The sequence below is a fragment of the Mesocricetus auratus genome, unplaced genomic scaffold (assembly GCF_017639785.1).
Source record: "Mesocricetus auratus isolate SY011 unplaced genomic scaffold, BCM_Maur_2.0 Super-Scaffold_100028, whole genome shotgun sequence".
NCBI classification, from domain to species: Eukaryota; Metazoa; Chordata; class Mammalia; order Rodentia; family Cricetidae; genus Mesocricetus; species Mesocricetus auratus.
The window spans coordinates 9,151,233-9,170,704 of record NW_024429209.1 but is presented as its reverse complement, the minus strand read 5'-3'; the positions used below and the strand labels follow the sequence as shown (position 1 = coordinate 9,170,704).

At 45.2% G+C, this 19,472-nt stretch overlaps 1 long non-coding RNA gene across 2 annotated transcripts in view; it reads left to right on the top strand.

The window, feature by feature from the left end:
* Positions 1 to 19,472, top strand: part of LOC110343257 — a 113,366-nt gene that overhangs the window by 51,476 nt on the left and 42,418 nt on the right. For both annotated transcript variants that reach the window (XR_002385467.2, XR_005871605.1), the window contains one exon: positions 9,339 to 9,453. This is a non-coding gene — a long non-coding RNA (uncharacterized LOC110343257). The remainder of the gene's footprint in view (positions 1 to 9,338; positions 9,454 to 19,472) is intronic.

Here is a 19,472-nt window from a genome sequence, read left to right as displayed (position 1 = left end):
GGTTCTAGGGACTGAAATCAGGTTCTTGTGCTTGCAAAGAACTAATTGACTGTGCCATCTCCCCAACCTTGAAAAATGTAAGTTTTGGTACTGAAAAGAATTAAGCAATGGAATACTTCAGATGTGGTGGATACAGACCAAAGCCCTGCCTCCCTTGGATTCTAGAAGCCAGGCTCAAGGGTCTTCATCCATGGTCCCTAACTGTTCTTTGTACAATGAGTCCTGTTTTAAGAGGGAACAAATAGGTAGACAAAGGAAAGGCTGAGCTGGGACTTCTTCATATGTGAACTTGGTTTCAGCACCTCAGTCAACTGCTATACAACCCCAAGGAGGATACTTCACCACAGTGAGCCCCAGTCCCTTCATCAATAGAACTTACAATAATCTCTGTTTCAAGGGTTCCATAAATGCAGAGTGAAGCCCTCTCCAAGGAACAGGTAGAGCCTGACCTCAGCAGACTTGCTTCCTCACAGGATGATACAGGGACAGTACAGTGTGGACTCAATGATGTAAACACCATAGCACTGCATAGCCATATGCCTGTGGCAGGGGTTCTTGCCCTCAGCACTACACTGACATTTGGGCATCAAGAATTTGTGCAATGGCCAGAGAGAACTTTGAAGATGACTAATGTCATACCTGGCCTCTACCTACTGAATGCCAGCATAACCCATCCCATCCCATCCCATCCCATCCAGTGTAACAGTCAAGTAGCTTTATGTCTGGGCATTGCCCAGTTTCTGTGGGACAATGATGGAGTCAGTTGAAATTCTTGCTCTCAAGAAAGAGGTAAGTTTTATCTCTGAGTGCTGTGGTTTGAGAATTGTTAATGTTTTTCATTAGCTTATTCTGCATTTCTGAATGTGGAGTCTACAAAGTATACACATTAAGGTGCTGAGTTAAACATGAATGCTCAGTGTTTTTTTGTATTGATTTTGTGACTGAGCAGAGATGCTCTGTCTCTCGCTCCTGGACCACAGGGAGAGACTTATTCAGACCCCTTTTGTGAATGGCTGTCTTTGGCACCTGAGTTCTTCACATAGGAACACCTCTTCTTTCTCCATCAGTGCCCTTCTCCAGGAGTGAAGGATTAGTGTGAAGGCTGTCTCCTGGGGCAAATGGAGCAGGGTGGTCTTTGTATGAAGTTGGCATCAACTTCATAACTTTATTTCAAAAGAGCAGACAGGAGATGTGTTGACAAAAGTCAACCAAAGTGTCAGCCATTAGCCAGGAATCCACCTGAGCTGCAGTGTTGATAGCAAAAGAAGTCTCAAAGACCCCCAAAGTGTCGCATCATCATGTTTACAGCACGCTCTGAAATGGATAAGAAATGCTCTATTGAGTCTGATTTCTCCATTATCCTGTTGCGTTCAGGTTTTTAAAAGGGATCAAAATTCCATTTTTTCCTGAAGAAAGGGAGCTCAGATTTACAGATTTCATTACCAACTTAAAACAAATTGAGCAAAAACTTACGGGGAGCTGCCCCCCTCCCCATACCCAGAAAGGCATCCTTTAAAATCCAGCACACATCTGGCCACTTGAGTACCTCCTAAGGAAGTCAGTCTATGGAATGTGTGTGAGTTCATTGACTCTGCTTCACTTTCAGAAGCTGAATAAGACATGAAGACATAGCCTTTAGTTTGCTTTAAAGGCTGAAAAAGCCTGATACATCTGCCAAGAAAGTTTGGATGGGGCATTGAGAGCTCGTCGGAGGCAGATGCAGAGTACAGCATTGGGTTGGAACTGGGCCAGGCACTGGGGCAGCTTTTGGATTTTCTCTTCAAATAAATTTTAAAAAACCTTGAGCTTTTCATTTAGCTGTTTAAAAAATCATTCCCTGTGCTCTTTTCTCAGCAAAGAAATACTTGTTTGCATCAGAAAGGGTGTTTTTCAAGTACAGTAGCCATGAGGCACGTTCAAATTTATTTCCATTCATTTCCCTTCAATTAATAAATAAGAATTTCAGGGACTGGAGAGATGGCTCAGCAGTTAAAACCACTGGCTGCTCTTGTAGAGGACCTGGGTTCAATTCCCAGCACCAACATGGCAGCTCATAACTGTAATTCCAGTTCCAGGGGATCCAACACTCATGTACAGACATAAATACAGGCAAAACACCAAGGCACATAAAATAAAATAAAAGATTCTGTTTAAAAAATGAGAATCTCAGGTCCTGGTCATCTCAGCCATGTGTTGAGAGCTGACAGGTCTGTGAGGCTACTGGATTTCCCACCATACTGGGGAGTGCAGAGCTAAGGGGTTTGGGAAACAAGGATCAAGAAAGAGGAGACACAGTCAGGTGACAACATGTTCTCTGGCCCTCAGAACTGTTGCTGTTGACACATGGTATATTTCCTTCTGAGTTTTGTACTTTTCAAACCAAAAAAGTTTGATTGGGTTATCAATCTTTTTGAACTGTCCTCTCTCTCTCTCTCTTTCTCTGTCTCTGTCTCTCTCTCTGTCTCTCTCCCTCTCTCTCTCTCTCTCTCTCTCTCTGTGTATGTGTGTGTGTGATGGGGGAGGGGGTCACATGTGCATGCTCTTTTTTTTTTTTTGGTTTTTACGAGACAGGGTTTCTCTGTATTGTTTTGGAGGCTGTTGGTCCAGCCTGGCCTCGAACTCACAGAGATCCGCCTGCCTCTGCCTCCCGAGTGCTGGGATTAAAGGCGTGCGCCACCACCGCCCGGCGTGCATGCTCTTATAGGCACAATGTTGGGTATTTTTCTCTATTACCCTCCACTTTATTTTTTTGAGACAGGGTCTCTTACTGAAGCTGGAATACACTGATTGGCTAGACTGCCTGGCCAGTGAGCCCCTGGGGTCCTCCTGTCTCTACCCCTCCTTCTAGCACTGTGGTTACAGGCAAGTACTACAGTGTTTGGATTTTTACTTGGTCACCAGGGATCTGCTTGCATAGGAAACACTGTATCCACTTGGCCCAGCCCTCACCTAATATTTTATCTAGAGACTTTTCTCATCTTAAAATACATTATTTGAAAGTGTGATTTGTAAGTTTTATGTTATTTTTTATTTTTGGTTCGGAAACTTGCTGTTAGGAAACGGAAGCATCCAGCAAGCATAAGTCCCCTGGAACCGTACTACTCAGTGACAAAGACTCTGACCATTTGGTGAGCATTTCTCTGGGTGTAAATACACAGATGGGCTTATAAATAGACAGTCAGTTTTATTAGGGATATTTCCATGTCAGTGGAATAGATACATTACCCCTTTTACTGGCTGCCATTATTGCATGACAGATGCTATGTTTGACATCTCTTGTTTCATTTGATCAATACCTTCTTCCTCCCTCCCTCCCTCCCTCCTCCTCCCTCCCTCCTCCCTCCCTCCCTCCCTCCCTCCCTCCCTCCCTCCCTCCCTCCCTCCCTTCTTCTGTCCCTACCTCCCTTTTAGTTCAGCTGTGTGTAGGTGTATATACCTGTATGCATGTGGAGACCAGAGGACAATCTCAGGTCATTCTCCTGGTGTTGTCTAACTTGTTTTGGGAGACAAGTCTTTCGCTGGCCTAGAGGAACCCACTGTCCTAGGTCTGTTACTTGTGAAATGATTCGCCTACCTCACTTCCCCAGTGCCGAGATTCAATGGGTGTCACTGTATCTAGCTTTTTTGGGGGGGGGGAGGGATCAGGCTGAAGTCCTAATGCTTGCAAGGCAAGCACTTCTCCAGCCTCTCCTCTGGAAAATCTTACTCTTCCCTCTCCTTCTTTCCTCCATTCATCCCTTCCCCCTTCTCTTTTGTATTCCTCCATTTAATATACATTGTCTGTGTTGGTGCTATTTGTAGTGTAGGGATTTCAGTGCTGAAGAGTATAGAAAAGTTCCTGCCTTTAGGAGCACATACCCCAGCAGGAGAGGCAGGGAAGCCGCGGAGAAGAAATAGTATCACTCATCTAATCACAGGCTAAGGGAGTGCCAAGAGGCAGGCAGACTGGCTTCTTGAACCCTGGAGCCAGCCAGTGTGGCTCAGACCTGTCTTCCTTCTGTTTCACTGGGTGACCTGGGCAGTGGAGAGAGCCGATAGCTGAGCCAGGAGGCGGATGCTGCTGAGGGGAGTGACTTGACTGTCACTGGGGCCAGGGTTAGGGCCCTGATGGGTGCTGACATTGCTCTAGGCCACTGGTTTTCTGTCAGGACAGTAGTGTCCTCTGGAGGGCACTGCAAAATGCCTGTAAATATAATTTGTTATAACCGAGGAGTATATGCTGCTGCTCGCATCGGATGCGTAGAGGCCAGGGAACATCCTACTGTGGACAAGATGGTCTCCAAGAATGGTGACTGACAATCCTGTTCACAAGTGGAAAGTTCCATGGCTGAGAATCTTTGTTCTAGAAGAATCTGGGACTTATCGATGTTGGGGGGGGGAACTGATCTCCAGGTAGGGAAAGTTCTTTAGGTGGAGCAGTAGTGACAAGGGGGAGAGATGTGAGGAAAGGACAGTTGTCACTGAGGCCAGGAGTGTCAGTGAGGAGCAGAGAGGTTCTCCTCTGTACACTGGGACCCCAAGGTGCACTTGTTGGGGCAGGGAGGAAGGCACAGGTTCTGCTGGAGACGTCTGGAGAGAAGGGTATTCTGAGGGGCTAAGAGCTTCATTGGAGACAGGCTCAGATGCTGAACTTTGGGGGAAGTAGTTAAACATGGCGAGGTTGTAGAGAGGATAGGATGAAGCCTTGAGGAGAAGAGAGTAGAGGAAGAAGGGTTCAGCCAGGAACAAGGACAACTATAGTGGATTCTGTTCTTGACACCTCAAGTAACCTTCCAGTAGCTGGAAGGTGTCTGGAATATAAATCCAAATCTGTCAGTCTGCTTGGGATAGGATCTGGAGCTACTAAAGATGCCCAATGGAGAGCTGGTGGTGCTGCTGTAGTTAGGCTCTGTAGGAAGTCTGCCTGGGGAGTTCCCATAGCCTTGTCCGAGGATGGGGACCCGAGTCCCTGGCCCCATCATAAGGATTGTGTGTCTGGTGGATGCTGGAGAGTTCCAGGTCACTGTCTGGGTTCCAGCCCAGACCTTCTCAGGTGTGGAGGGCAGGTTGGTCTGAAGTCAAATAGAGCCTGCTTTTGTCCCTGCTTGCATCAGGGGAGTACAGAAGTAATTCTCTTATGCTCTAGAGACAGAGACAGGAAGTCCTGGTTCAAACAGACAGCTCTGCCACTTACCTTCTAAGCACTCCCAAGCCATTGAATTCACCTAAGTATTAATTTGCCCTGCCCCCAACAGTGTTTGCTGAGGGGATTGAGTAAGTCCAGAAGAGTCACCATATCTAAGATGGCAGCAGGCCATCTGTTGTGAGACATGAGGAAGGACCCTTGGGAAGGAGACAGAAGTGTCTCAGGAGTTCTGCATCAGGAAGATGTGTGGAATGCTCTGGATTTAAATTGTCACCATTCTGGGTTCAGGGGATGGTATTTTCAAGCCGTTGCTCAAGGCTGAGTTACAAAGACCTGGGCACTCACAGGGTTGCTTCCAGTGCCTCACAGAAAGGTAGTGAGGGGAGGGCAGAGATGGAGGCGGCGAAGGACTGTGCCCAGCAAGCCCCGTCTCTTTACTAACATTTCCCAGGGGAAAGAGGGAGGGATGGCCACAGCAACTATGGCCTCTTTCCACACTCTCTGTCTTAATCTTCTCCACACTTGTGAGAGGTGAAATTTGTGTATTTTACTTTTCTTGTGGTGGTGGTTAAATACCTGGGAAGAAGCAACTTAGTGGAGGGAAGGTTTCTTTGGACTTAAGGTTTCAGGAGGGGTACAGGAAAGGTACGGCGGCAGGCGGGGGAGGTGGCTGGCCAGGTTATATCCATAATCAGTAAGCAGAAACGAGATAGAAAGTGGGGCCACGCTATAAAAGCTCAAAGCTTTCTACAGTTAGTGATCCATGTCCTGTAGCATGGGGCCACTTCTTCCAAGACAGTAGCGCCTGCTGGGGGCCATGTGTTCGAACACAGGAGCCTAGGGCCAGCAGCACATTGAAACCGCAACAGCATTTTATCCTGTCACAGATGGGGAAGCTGAGGCCCACTTGGCTGAAATAACCTTGGCTCACATGCGTATACTAGGCACTGCCAGGTAAAGTAAGCTACTCTGCTTGTTTCTGGAAAAGTCTTTTTGTCGTCTTGCCTCATTGGCTTCCGTCAGGGACAGTATTTAGGAGGTTTTAGAATAGGGATGATGTAAACATGTGGGGCCCTAGGCTTCAGGAAGCCAATGATGGAAGCCCAGTGACTCAGGGTAGCCTGTTGGGGTACATGGCAGGCAGAGGGAGGAGCCTTTTCTCTCATGCTTTGCTTTAACTGGAGAAGTCTCCGTATGCACATACGAATGGATTGGCATTCTGCTTCACAAACCAATGTAGGTTTTGTTTCTCATAGCAGGATCTGCCAGTGAACATTCTTGTGTTTCAGTCCATGGTCAGACACAGCATTATTCCAAGGAACCCTGCAGAAACCAAGCCAATCAAGTTGATGTCGGCACATTTTTTGAGATTTGCTGTGTATGTGGAACTGTCCTCTGAAGGACATGAAGAGTCCCACATTGGGATGTTGGCGGGCCTCTTGGGGAAGCCTGATGTCTTGTGTATCTGAGCTCTTGCTTATCCTTCAATCCTTCAACAGGAAAACTTTCTGGCTTGTTCCATATCAGGGTTGTGAATGAATTTTGTGCATCTAATACATCTTGCTATATCCCATCTTTCACTAGCCTGTCCCCTGCTTTGGAGGCCCTAGGTATAGCACAGCATCTGGACACAGAGATGTTTTGAGGAAATGCATGTCTTTACCACATGATGAGGTCAGCTTTTAGGTAATCTGGGAATGGTTATTGCTGGAGGGTTCCAGAAGGAATGAAATGCCATGCTTTGTGGGGGGAGATCATAGATCAGAAGATTTCTAGGTAGAGACAGATTCCAACAGGGAACTTGAACTCATAGTCCTGTGAGGTTGGTATTAATTATTGTATTATTAATTTTTTTGGTGAGAAAGCGTCTCACTGGTATCCCAGGCTGTCATGGAGACTCATCTGTAGCCCCAGATTGGCTGAATTTTCAGAACCCGTCTTGCTTCAGCTTCCTGAATGCTGGGATTACAGGTCTGAGCTACTAAGCTTGGCTGGTATTATTATACCTATCTTATAAATGAGTATGTTGGAGCTCCAAATAAAAGAAGGCTGGTCTGAACCATTTCTCCAAGGAAGAGAGCTGTAGACACAGCACAGGAACCCAGGCTGGACTCCTCATCTGTAGTTGGACATCTATCTACTTAGCAAACATCTATGGAAAGTACCTTGTTAGTTCTCAAACTGCTGTCCCAGGAGCATGGTCTGGGAGCTTGTTAGGAATGGGAATTCTCAGACCCACCCAGACCTGCTGAGTGTTGTGAGACTCTGTCCTCTAAGCATAGCTGCTGTTACTGTCTTAATTGGAACAGCTGTGACTATTCACAGTGACCCTGGAGATCAAGTCACTTGATGTTCTCTCCTGAAATGAGGAGGGAGTAAGGGAGTCTTTAGACCCTCTTCTGAGCTCTCACCATCCCTTCCTGCACTGTCCTGCTAGCTGTGTGTAATTGTGCCCAGGCTGCATATGGTCTTGTGGTCTCAAGGGATGTTAAGAGTATGTAGGGCATCAAGGGTTAACTGATGGGAGGGGGACTGTAAGGACATCATCATCCATGCTGGGAAGACTGGATTCTGTTTTAGACATTTGTATTGCAGTATTATTAGCATACAGTGAGATGCTCCAGTTTTATTTTTTGAGCCAGTGTCCCACCATGTAGCCCAGACTAGACTTGAATTTACCCTGCCTCGGTCTTCTCAGTGCAGGATAATATTTTGCCTGCCTGTATTTCTGTACTCCACAATCACACCTGGTGCCCTCAGAGGTCAGAAGGGGGCATCAGGGTGGTTGTGAGCTACCATGTAGGTGGTGGGAGCTGAACTCAGGTCCTCTGTAAGAGCAACAAGTGTTCTTAACTGCTGAGTCACCTCTTGAGCCCCAGGTATGCTGAGTTTTGATAGTTGGTGTAGAGTGCCAGGCATGCTCAACTTTTTGACATTGTGATATGATATTTGACATTTTGTCACAATAGTGCCACCTATAGAGTTTTCACTCAAGGACTATGTAATTGAGTTACAAAAATTCTAATCTTTTAAGCAGGTGTACAACCTTTGGGTTGAGCTGCAGTCATAGAGATCCTGCAGGCCATGAGTGGAATGCACTGGGACTTCCATGACAAAGACATATTTCTCTCAGCCCAGAATATTTATTCCCAAGGAAACATGGCCTTCAGACCAACAATACCAACAGCTTCCAGGATCTTTCTGGTCAAATCGCCCACCACTCTCCTTCCTGGAGAGAATGGTGTTCTAACTTCTGCCGCCACAGTTAGGTCTTTGAAACTGTGTTTTGTCATGTGACTGTGATGGCTTGAGTCTGAACTGTCCACAGCTGAGGGTACTTGTTTGGCATGTGTGCAACCCTTTGGAGGTGGGGCATAGCTAGCAGCAGTAGGTCTCCGGGTGTCACTTTTGAAGGTTATAACTTCTAGTTCCATCCATTCTCTCTTGGTCTACTGCAGTGTGAATAGTCACTGCCTCAGTTTCCACTGTCATGCATGGAGCCCTTCAGATATGCCTTCCCTGTATGATGGACTGCAATGTTCTGAAACTGTGAACCATGACATATTTTTCTTGCATTGTTTCTGTCACTCATTTGGTCACAGAAGCACGAAATAAATATAGTGGCTAACATGTTTGACTCTACTTGGCCATTTTCCACTTTAGAGCCATACAACCCCCAAATCACGGATGGTTGGTCACTCCAGCCAGACTCTATGCTCTAACCTTGTTCCTTTCTCTTTACTCCATAAAGCTTAAACCTGTAAGAAAGGTATGCCAATGACTTAGACCTACCAGCCACTGTCTTTGGGGACACATAGGTTAAGTTTGGCTCTTGGTCAAGTTCCTGCTTCTTTTAACCCTAGTACTGTCAGTTTCTATCAGTATTCACGTCCTTGCTTATAATATGATGATGAGGCGAAAGGACCAAATAGCGATGAACACGAACAGTGGAGAGACTTGCTTCTCAAAGTGTGGTCCATAGGCTAAAACCACTAACAGCATCTGATAACTTGGCAGTATTTCAGTACTCACTCACCCCGCCCACTTTCTCTTCCCAAGACCTGCTGAAGAGCCTGCAGATTTCCCCTATGTTGGGGGTTGAACTCAGGACCCTGGTTTGTGCTAATCACACACCCTTCCACTGCGCTCTATATATTTACAGGGTCTCTGTGTGATTTGTGCACCCATTTGGTCTTTTTTCTCATGATTCTAGGGCATCGAATACTCTTTCCTATCCTCTGGATGAGCCCTCACCTCACGCCGCCAGAGTGGCCTATGGAGAGATCCTCACCCCATCTCACTGAGGTGCTGATGAATTATTGAACCAGGTGAGAACCCTCTTGCACTTCCCTGAAGTATGTGGGGAAGCATTTGGTGCATTAAGCCTTCTTTCTTTTTTGTTCAAACCCAAGGTTATGTCTAGCCAGGATGGAGGGAGCGAGATTTTAGCTTGCACTGGACACTCAAGCCCTGCTTGGGCAATGAATTATTGAAATCCAAGAAACACCATTTGGTCAGTCACGCTAGCTCAGGGGGGGTCCCAGAGGGCAGCACCTCAGAATAGCCTCTGTATATCTTTCATCAAGAAGTTAAAAACAAAAGAAAAATCCAAAAGTAATGAGTTGACATGGCCACTACCAGGATGACTATATATTTTTATTTATATAATTAAATGTGAGAGAAAATGTAGATATTGTTGATATATGTTCCAAATTGAGTCTTCACCCTTTTTCAGAGTCAATGCTATCTTGATTTTCATGAATAATTGTGTCTATTGAAATAATTCTTTTGAAAACCTTTGTATTTTCATATACACCCATATATATGTATGATGAAGGGAGAATGCATGATACTGCTTTATAAGGACATTTCTCAACATTCGCTCAGATTTATTCCTGGTCCCTTTACACACTGCTTGTTTTGTTTTTGACCTCTCTTCTTGTTGATGTATGCAGCTCTAATCCCTTCATTCAATTGACTTCCAGGTATTCTGTCATGCAGAGAGGCCATGTTTAGTTTCTCATTTACATCCTGTTGCATATTTATATTGTTTCCAATTTTTCACCATAACAAACAATTCCAAAGGCATCATTCTGACCCTGGGAAGGCCCATGTGGGAGAGTTTCTGAGCAGACATGTCTCCTGGAGTGGAATCATTAGGTTCTGTGGTATGCACACGTTCAATTTTTCTGGGTATTTCCATTACTCTTTCAAAGGAGTTTTAGTGATTTACATTTCCACCAGCAGTCTAGAAAAGTACAATTTTCTCACATCCTCTCCAGCGATTGCTATTGTCAGGGCTTTTTTTATTGTTGTTAGCTCCTCAGGAGAAAAATAGCTTGCTTCTATGGTTAAATTTATTGCTGGTTCTTTTGGTTGGAAGAAGTGTCATCAGGGTGGGGTGAGGTCCAACAAGAGGTTGGTAAGACTGATCCTTGTCAAACTGAGAGGGAGACTGGGTAAGTCTGTTGCCCTCTCTGGTCTATGGTATCTTAGGTCTAGATCGTCTCTGGGAGGACAGTGCCCTGAATGAGGTAGAGTGCTTCTGATGTGTGACTTTGGCATTTCTAACAACAAGATCTGTACAGAAAGGCCACTCCACCAGTTAGGGACCTGTGCTAGGGTCCCAGGGTTACTTCTTAACTCATTATTCTTTAATTAATGAAGGGGCTTCATGTTGTATAGAATGTGGTTCTATGAACAAAACAGCTGTCATCTTTATCAAATCAACTGTGCCTGGTTGAAAGAGACAGTCACCTTTCGGCCTGTTGACTGTTGACCATTGTGTCAGAGAAGGAGAGGGTAGAGAGTCATTGGATCTTCACTTAAGATTTGAGCCACGCCTCCCAGCCATTTGTATGCAATTCTTCCCTATTTGCTCATGACTTTGGAGTCTTGGGAAATGCTAGAATATATAGGCTGGGGAAGACTAGGGGAGGGAGGCTCCATTTTTATGGCTATGGGGAGGCCATCATCCATTTCAGCTGAAGACATTTTAGTATAGTTTCTCTGGGCTCCCCTATTCTTTTGTAAGTAGTCCCTCATCCATGTTCTATAGGTAAGCCCAATGAACTCATGGGTTCCTTAGGGTGAATGTTATAGAATCATACTTGGGTCATTGTCACTGGGGCCTTGTAAGGATAGGGAGATGTTTATTTCTCCCAAGAAAAGGATTCTTACAATACTCCAACATAGGAATCAGAAGTGGGTTTTAGTCCTGGTTCCAACATCTCCCTCCAGTGTGGTTATGGATGGATGAGCTGGTCAAATTCCAGTACAAATTGAATTTAAGGGCAAGGAAGCCTGTAGGGGAGCCCATGCTAATAAGGTCTTTTCCCCAAAGGGCCAAACTGTGGAGTAATAGGAGTAAGCTCTGGGGTTTAAGTGCAGATCTGACCAAGTGTCTTTCCTGAGGCTGACTCTGCTCTTGGTTTTGGCTAGGATGTTTTTTGTTGTGAAGTAGAGGACATTGCTTCAGCTGCAATGGAGGTGCCTTAGTGTGGCAGGAGCTTGACTTACACATCTGGAAACCTTGTGAATGGTACTGAAGGGTTGTCAGAGTTATACAAGACATACTACAACCCACCTAATAATGTCTATGAAATTAAAATTTTTACCGGCTATTATACTCCAGATAGAGATTCCACTCAATGGATGGCTGAACTTGCTATTTGTGATATATAAGCAGAAGCTAGACAAACTGTGGAAGGGGATGCTGGACACGTACACAGTCTTGAAGCCTCTGTGTGTCTCCAAGGATAGGGTTCTCTGTGTTGCTTGAAGCAGCTGCGACTATTTGGTGATAAGAAAAAACTAATTGCTATACAGGTCTTCCATATCTCTATCCTGGAGGCTGGGGATGTCTTTCAAAAACTGTCCCCAGTAAAGTACTGTGAAACTATAGCTCTCAAAACATGGTCCCTGGACTTCAGCATCACTGGGAATATGACAGAAATGCAAACTTCCAGATTCTTCTCAGATAACACTGTGATTGTTCACCTTGACTTTTCAATTTGATTGTGTTGAGAAACACCAAGAAGACTTGTAAAGCACACCTCTGGGTGTGTCTGTGAGAGCATTCTCATAGCCCCAGATCATAAGGGCTCTGACCCAATGAATGGTTTAATGTATCCACAGATCCAACAATTGACCAGACTGGGGGCTGGAGAGATGGCTCAGTGAATAAGAGCACTGACGGATCATCTAGAGGATCCAGATCCAATTCCCAGTACTCACATTGGGGCTCACAACTGTATGTAACCCAATCCAGGAATCCAACACCTCCTCTAGTCTCTCCGGGCACCAGGCATGCTCATGGTGCACAGACATAAATTTGGACAAAATACCCATACACCTGCAGAGTTAGACTGCTAGGAGGTGATAAACCTATGGAAGGTAAAGCCTAGTTAGAGGGAATGAGCTACTGTGAGCATGCTCACAGGGACAGTATCTTGCCCTGGCCCCTTCCTGTTAGTGTCTTGCTCTGCTTCTTGTCCACCATGATGGAAATTGCATCATGGTGCCTTCCCTATCATGGTAGATTAAAATCTCTGAACCCATGGACAAAATAAATCTTTTTTTGCTTTTTAGCTGGTTTTATCAGGTATTTTGTCAGAGTGACAAAAAAGTAACTAATATGTCCACTGAATTAGAACTTTGGAGGGAGGATTCAGCAATCTGTGTCTTTAAAAGCCCTCCAAGGGATCTGACTACTCATCATCCTTGAGAATTAGCTTGGACAGCTGACCTAAGATCCAGAAGTTATGTGTGGTGGTTTGAATAGGTATGGCCCCCATAGGCTCATGTGTTTGGGTGCTTGGCTCATAGGGAGTGGCACTATTAGGAGGTGTGGCCTTGTTTGAAGAAGTATGTCACTGTGAAGGTATACGTTGAGGTCTCATATGTGCTCAAGCCACACCCAGTGTGGTGGTCTTCTGCTGTCTGTGGATTAAGACATAGTCAGCTCCTTTTCCAGTGCCACGTCTGCCTGAATGCCACCATGCTTCTTGCCACAATGGTAATGAACTAAACCTTTGAAACTGAGAGCCATCCCCAATGAAATGTTTTCCTTTATAAGAGTTGCCATGGTCATGGTGTCTCTTCACAGCAGTAGAAACCCTAACTAAGACACCATGGCTATGAGCTCTACTTCTCTGGTGGTAGAGTGAAGCCGGAAACTGGATTTGGGGTGAGGGCTTGGAGGGAGGGGAGACGTGACACAAGGAAGAACATTCAGCATAGATGGCAGGGAGAGAAACCTGGTAGATGTTAGAGAATAGCAGTTTTGCTTATTTCTGTCTGGCATGGATGTGAGATCTCAGCTTCTGCTGGAAAGGAATATAGTTCAGTGGCAGAGATGGTGATGAGATGGTCTGAGAGGCAGATGGGCAGCTGTGTATGCTGTAAACAGGGATGGGGCAACATGGGGGAGGATGGGTCACGGTGAGTGCACAGAATTTTTTGCCTCTTACCTCTGAAAGATCTTCCTTGTCACAGCTATGGCCCCAGAGTGGAGACAGGAGCAATTGCCCTGTTCTCAGAAGCTACAAGATCATCTCAGCATTGGGCGAAGGGTGGCCTGTGGGGACCTTATGGATGGGGTTCCATTCAAGATTATCTAACTGCTTTGAGGGTCAGTCATAGCTTGGATTCTGTAGCACTGGTTCTCTGTGTCACATCTCCTTTGCACCCAGTTTGAGCTAAATAATGTCCGTCTGGACACTCTTAAAGGTTGGGCAGAGGAGAGTGGCTTTAGGAGTCATGTGTTGGATGAATGGTAGACAAGGGTAAACGGGAAGCAGCAGCATAAACCTTCTGTGCTCTGGCAAAGAGCAGTGTGTTCTCTCCACTATCTGCTTTTACTGGGAACGTTCCAGATTTCTCCCCAGAACATCTTGTTCTTAGCCCAGGGGTCTCTGTGAGCATCTCTGCAGGCAGCTGTACAGCCACTTGCCTGTCACTTTCTATTCTCTGCCAACAGGTCTCACATAACCTGGCTCTGGGGCAGGGGCTGGGAACTGCTGGGCTTACAGGGGGTTGTGAATGCCAAGGCCATTTCTCTGCAATGCCACCATTACCTCAACATGATCGTGAGCAGAGATGTTTCTTTGGCAGCTGGCCACTTGGCATGGGGAAACACTGCCACACCATTTGGCTGTTTTCACTGGCTCCATTCAGTAACATAATGCTGGGTGGCTGTTAAATTTGGCTGTGGGATATTTTATGCAGGTTGTTAACAACCACATAAACACCCACCTTCCTTTATCTCCCTCATGTTGCCAGTCTGTTGTTGTGACCAAACACATTTAAGCCTTCACCGTTGTTACCGCTAACCCTACTGATATTTGTGCCTCACTTACAGAATACTAAGTACAGCCACTTCCTGGTATCCATTAGATCCTGTGTCCCTAAGGACACTAAGATTCTTAGATGTTGAAGTCCCTTATGTCAAATGGCATAGTATCTACATATTAGCTATTCAAATTTCCCCTGTGTGTCACATAATGTCTAGATTACTTACAAAGCCACATGCAAAGCAAATGCCCTGTAAATAGTTATTTTGTGTTGTTTGGGGGCTAGCATAAAGAAAAAGATACACAAACAGTGCATGTACACCCTCTGTTGGCTTCTTTGGGTCCCCATACAGTGTTTAATACATATACACAACAATAAAAAGAAATCGTAAAAAATCATCTTCAGGGTTCTGGGGACGTGACTCAGTTGATAGAGTACTTGCCTAGTATGCACAAAGTCCTGGGTTTGGTCCTGTGATTCCAACACTAGGAGATGGAAGGTTGCCCTTAACTGTTCACTGATTTCAAGGCCAAGCTGTCTCAAGAAAGTTATTTTCAGTTCAAGGTTGTTTGACTTCTTGGATCTGGAGCCTTGGGTACGAAAGGTCCTCTGTGTTAGCATGTACACCACCTAACAACCTAAAGACATCATGTGTAAAATGGGAGTAATAAGAGTCACTACCTACTGCTTATTGTAACCACTACCAACGCAGTGATAATTAAATGAGCAAGTACAGAAGAAGAGTTTAGGACATTGACTCATGTTCCACACTCACTATGTATGGAATATGATTTCCCTGTAACAATGGAAAAACATCCTGCCACTTGGTGGTGGTCTGAGGATCAGGTATGGCTCAGGTTGTCCAAAGGGAGGATTGTCATTAGAGAACTTAGACTTTATAGAAGCATAAAATCACATGTGTACTGGTGACATCAAAGTAGAAGTACACCAGCCTGGGGAACAAAGGGGACCCATGGTAGGCGAGAGCAGAGAGGCAGTGTAGTGGGTCTCAAGAATACATTAGAAGTACATTCTGTACTTGCATGAGGCATTATGTAATCCTGCATAATAAAAAATTTAAAAAATGCTCAATGAAAACAGTAACAAAGTGGCAATAAAGCTGTCGAGCTGGCCTTCTCTTCATTATCACTCTGTGCCGGCCACTCTAAGCCATGCCAGTGGGAATGTACGGCCACTCTAACATTTAGTTGATCTCAGATGTAAATTGCTGGGTTTTGTTGAGTTTTAATAATATATACACTAACTACATATTTCAGTCATTTGTTGTTGTTGATACAAAATGCATTCTCCATGGTCATTAATTTGATGACCTCCCTCTATACACGCATACCTCTAGACATGAGGACTCAGCTACTTGTGGTCATTGGGAAGTTCCCAAACGAATGAGACATTTGTGTTGGGTTCAGCTCAGGGCTCGCGGCTCTGTGGCACTACCTATTCCTGTGTTGAACCACTCTGTCTAAAATCAATGGTGATAGCCCAGCCATTCAGCGGTGAAGAAATGGAATGGGAGTTTCTTCAAGTCTGTCGTTCTGTATGGCCACTTGCAGTGCTTATTTGAGTTTGAAATGTCTACTCTTTTATGGTTTTATAGATTGCAATAGGATCATATATAGGGCCTTGTGCGTGCCAGAAAAGTTTTCCACCAATGAGCCACTCTCCCACATCTGGATGTGCACAGCATTTCAAACAGTGAGATGAAATGTGGGCTGTGAGCTGAATTTGGTTCATGCAAATTTTAGTGCCTTTGGTAAATGTTTTACTGAATCAGAATCATGATGCATGTACCACTGAAATTCTTCCTTTACAATTGTTGATTGCTTTAAGACTGAAGGATGAATGAGGAAAGTAATGATTATTACTAATTACCCTATGATGTAATGGAAATTGATGCCTGGAAATCAATTTAAGTGTGGTGGAGGGGTATGAAGCCACCTTTTCTTCTGGAGCGGTACCAACCCTGGACAGTGATGGTCACTTTAATGTGCAGGGTGGCCTAGAGAGGGAGGGCCAGCGCTTCCTGGTTCACATTTTTAAATGATCTATTTTTGCTAATGATAACACTATAGTCTTGCTTATCCTTACATTCAAATCCACTCCCATTTTGTTTCTTCCTGGGAAAATGTTTTATTGCTCACATGCTCCGGAATCTCTCCAGTATATGAAATGAGATCCTGCTTACAAAAGGTCCTCCGGCTTTTAGCTCCTGCTGGTTTGAAAGTCCCTTCAAGTGTACATTTTACTCAGAATGTTTCTTGCTGTTTTCCTGTGTGTGGGAAGGGAACAACACCTGTGTCCAATTTCTGCTAGTGACTCTCATGAAGGCTCTGGGGACAGTGATATGTGTTAACGAAGCTCTCTAGTACCCTTCCTTTGTGATCGAGTGTTAGGACTGCACTGAGGGGCAAGCTGCCTGACCTTCAAGGGGCAGCATGCACCAGCTAGCCTCCAGCATCTGGTACCCACAGGTGTCTCAGCTTTCATTTTTGTTCTCTGGTTGCCAGGTCCAGGACCTCCTGGCACTATAGTGGAAACATCAATGTCCTTTATACTAGAGTCTGCTCTAGTTTCATAGTTCTGACGATAATCACATTCTACCTAGCCCATTCCCCCACATAGCCTTCTAGTTCGGTTTTAAATACCACATTGCATTCTAATTTCTAACCTCTGAAGGTTCTCCACCTGTCTGTCTTCCTTCTCCATCTAACCTTTTCTTGGCAGGTTCCACAGACTTCCCGAGGTTCATAGCCCTTGGTCACTGGACCTCTACTGTTTTCAACCTTAGCTTTGTCTGATGGGGCAGAGAAGACCACGTGGGTCACGTTCCTCTCAACCATGCTGACGTTCTTGAAGGGCACAAATTTGTGCAGACCCAAACAGGGACAATGTTTTTGCTTCTGCTGTTCCCTAGGTAACTTTCCTTTGTCAGCCAATGAGTTCTGAAGTTTGGTGGCTCAAAGTGGGTAGGGAGAAATAATAGAGAGGCAGGAGAGGAACTTTGAGGGCCATAAGTAACAATTTCAGTTTATTTAAACAATTTATCTAAAACAACTTTTAGATCACCTTAAGTACTTGTTTCAGAGGTTACCTCCCCAAATCCTAAGTGTTCCAAATTTGGATGCATGTTGGTACTCAGAAAGTTTTCAAAACGATTTTGAATTTCAGATTAAGGGCAGGTATTACTGCTTTGATTACTGTGACAAAAATGCCAGGCAGAAGGGACTTGAGGAAGGAGAGTTTATTCGGACTCAGGGTTTGAGAGGAAAAAGTCCATGGTGGAGGAAAGGCAAGATGGCACCTGCAGTATGGAGACAGAGATGGGCTCCAGTGCTCAGCCTGCTTTCCCTCAGTCCAGGGTCCCAGTGCAGGGGATGCTGCCTCCCACACTCCCGGGAGCGCTCTCACTTAGTCATATCTCTCTGGAAACACTTTCAGAGATGTAGCCAGAATGTGTCTTCTAGGTCAGTTTGACAATGGAGATGAATCATCACAGATGCTTTTTATAGCAAAATCTCAAAAGCCCTGTCCTGTGGCATAGAAAAGATACTCAAATCTGAGGATGTTTCCGGTAAGCAGCTGCTTCCTTGCAGCCTGTTGGCTAACTTGGGTTTTAAGGTGTTACATGTACTAATTTCTTGTTGATGCTCTAACCAATTGAATGGCCCCACATGGTCAGCATAGGCGTCTCTCTGCCTAAGGTCCTTCTCTGAATGCAGGACTAGGCATGGCCTTCGATGGCACAGGCTGGAAATACTAGGGTGTTGATGGCTCAGAAAGGAATCCTTAACTAAGAAGGGACTAGGCCCAGTGGAGTCATCAGTATTTTGTGACTGTGTCATTTAGCAATCTGTTTGGACAGTTCTTGATGTCACAGCTTGGAAGTCATGGTGTTAGTAACTGAGCCATACTCCATCTAAGACTCCACAAGAGAATTCTTCCTGGCCTGTTCCAGCTTCTGGCTTCTAGAATTCCTTAGCACATGGCTGCACTTCTCTAATCTTTTCTCTCTTATAACACATGGCCTTTTTCTTTTCTCCCTGTGTGTCTCATATAAGGACGCTTGATACTAGATTATGTGTAATCCAGGGTCTGCTCATTTCAAGATATTTGTATTGACAGAGATCATTTTTAAAATATAGACAAGTCTATAGATTGTTCAGGCTAGGGCAAGGGCATGTCTTTTTAAGGCCCACTGTTGAGTCCAGTAGAGGGAATAGATACAAGGCTTTTTGCTTCTTAGTGTCATTCAGATGCAGTCCACATAGTCTTTCAAACAGGTCTGAGTTGAGCCCCACTGGCCGACAGTTACCAGCCCTCTTATTAATGCAGCCTCCACTGACTTTGCTGTCTTACCCTGCTCCCAATCCTACACCATGTTTCTTGAGATCTTCATACAGATAGATTTTCTGCACTCGGAACCTCGTCTCCAGATCTACTTTGGAGGAGCCCAGATAAAGACACACCTTCCCGCTCCTCAGGTCCCTGTAGGCAGCTGGAAGTCACAGCTCAGCAGCTTTTCAGATGCGGTTTGCCTTGGTCCCCTCCTTGTACTACATTTCTGGATGAAATTTCTCTCAGGAGCTCCCTGGTCAGTTCACTGATCTCTAAGGCCTATCCTCTTCCCTGTCACACTGCCCTTGTGATTCCATAACCTCATCTCTATCTCCTTAAGACCCCAGGCGATGTGCAGCCTCAGCAGAGGGGAAGTAATTGCAAAGGCACCTGCTGCCTTAGATAGTACAGAAAGTATCAGAGTCAGCATGTGGCTTAATTGAATTAAAGGGAAAGAGGCCTATGCTGATCTCTGCCATGGTAACTCATTGCCCTTGACAAGGTGCAGAGACAGTCCACCTTAGAAATGAGAGTTTAGGCCAAGAGGCTTCTGGGATACAGAGCTAGCTTTAAAGGAACCCTTGGTCCAGATCAAACAGGAATTGGGTGCCTGGGCCAAGACATCAGATACCTAAGTGGTTCTGGGCATAGGCATGAAGGAAGGAGGAAAACTGAGGGTGAGGAGGTAGGGCTATAGCCT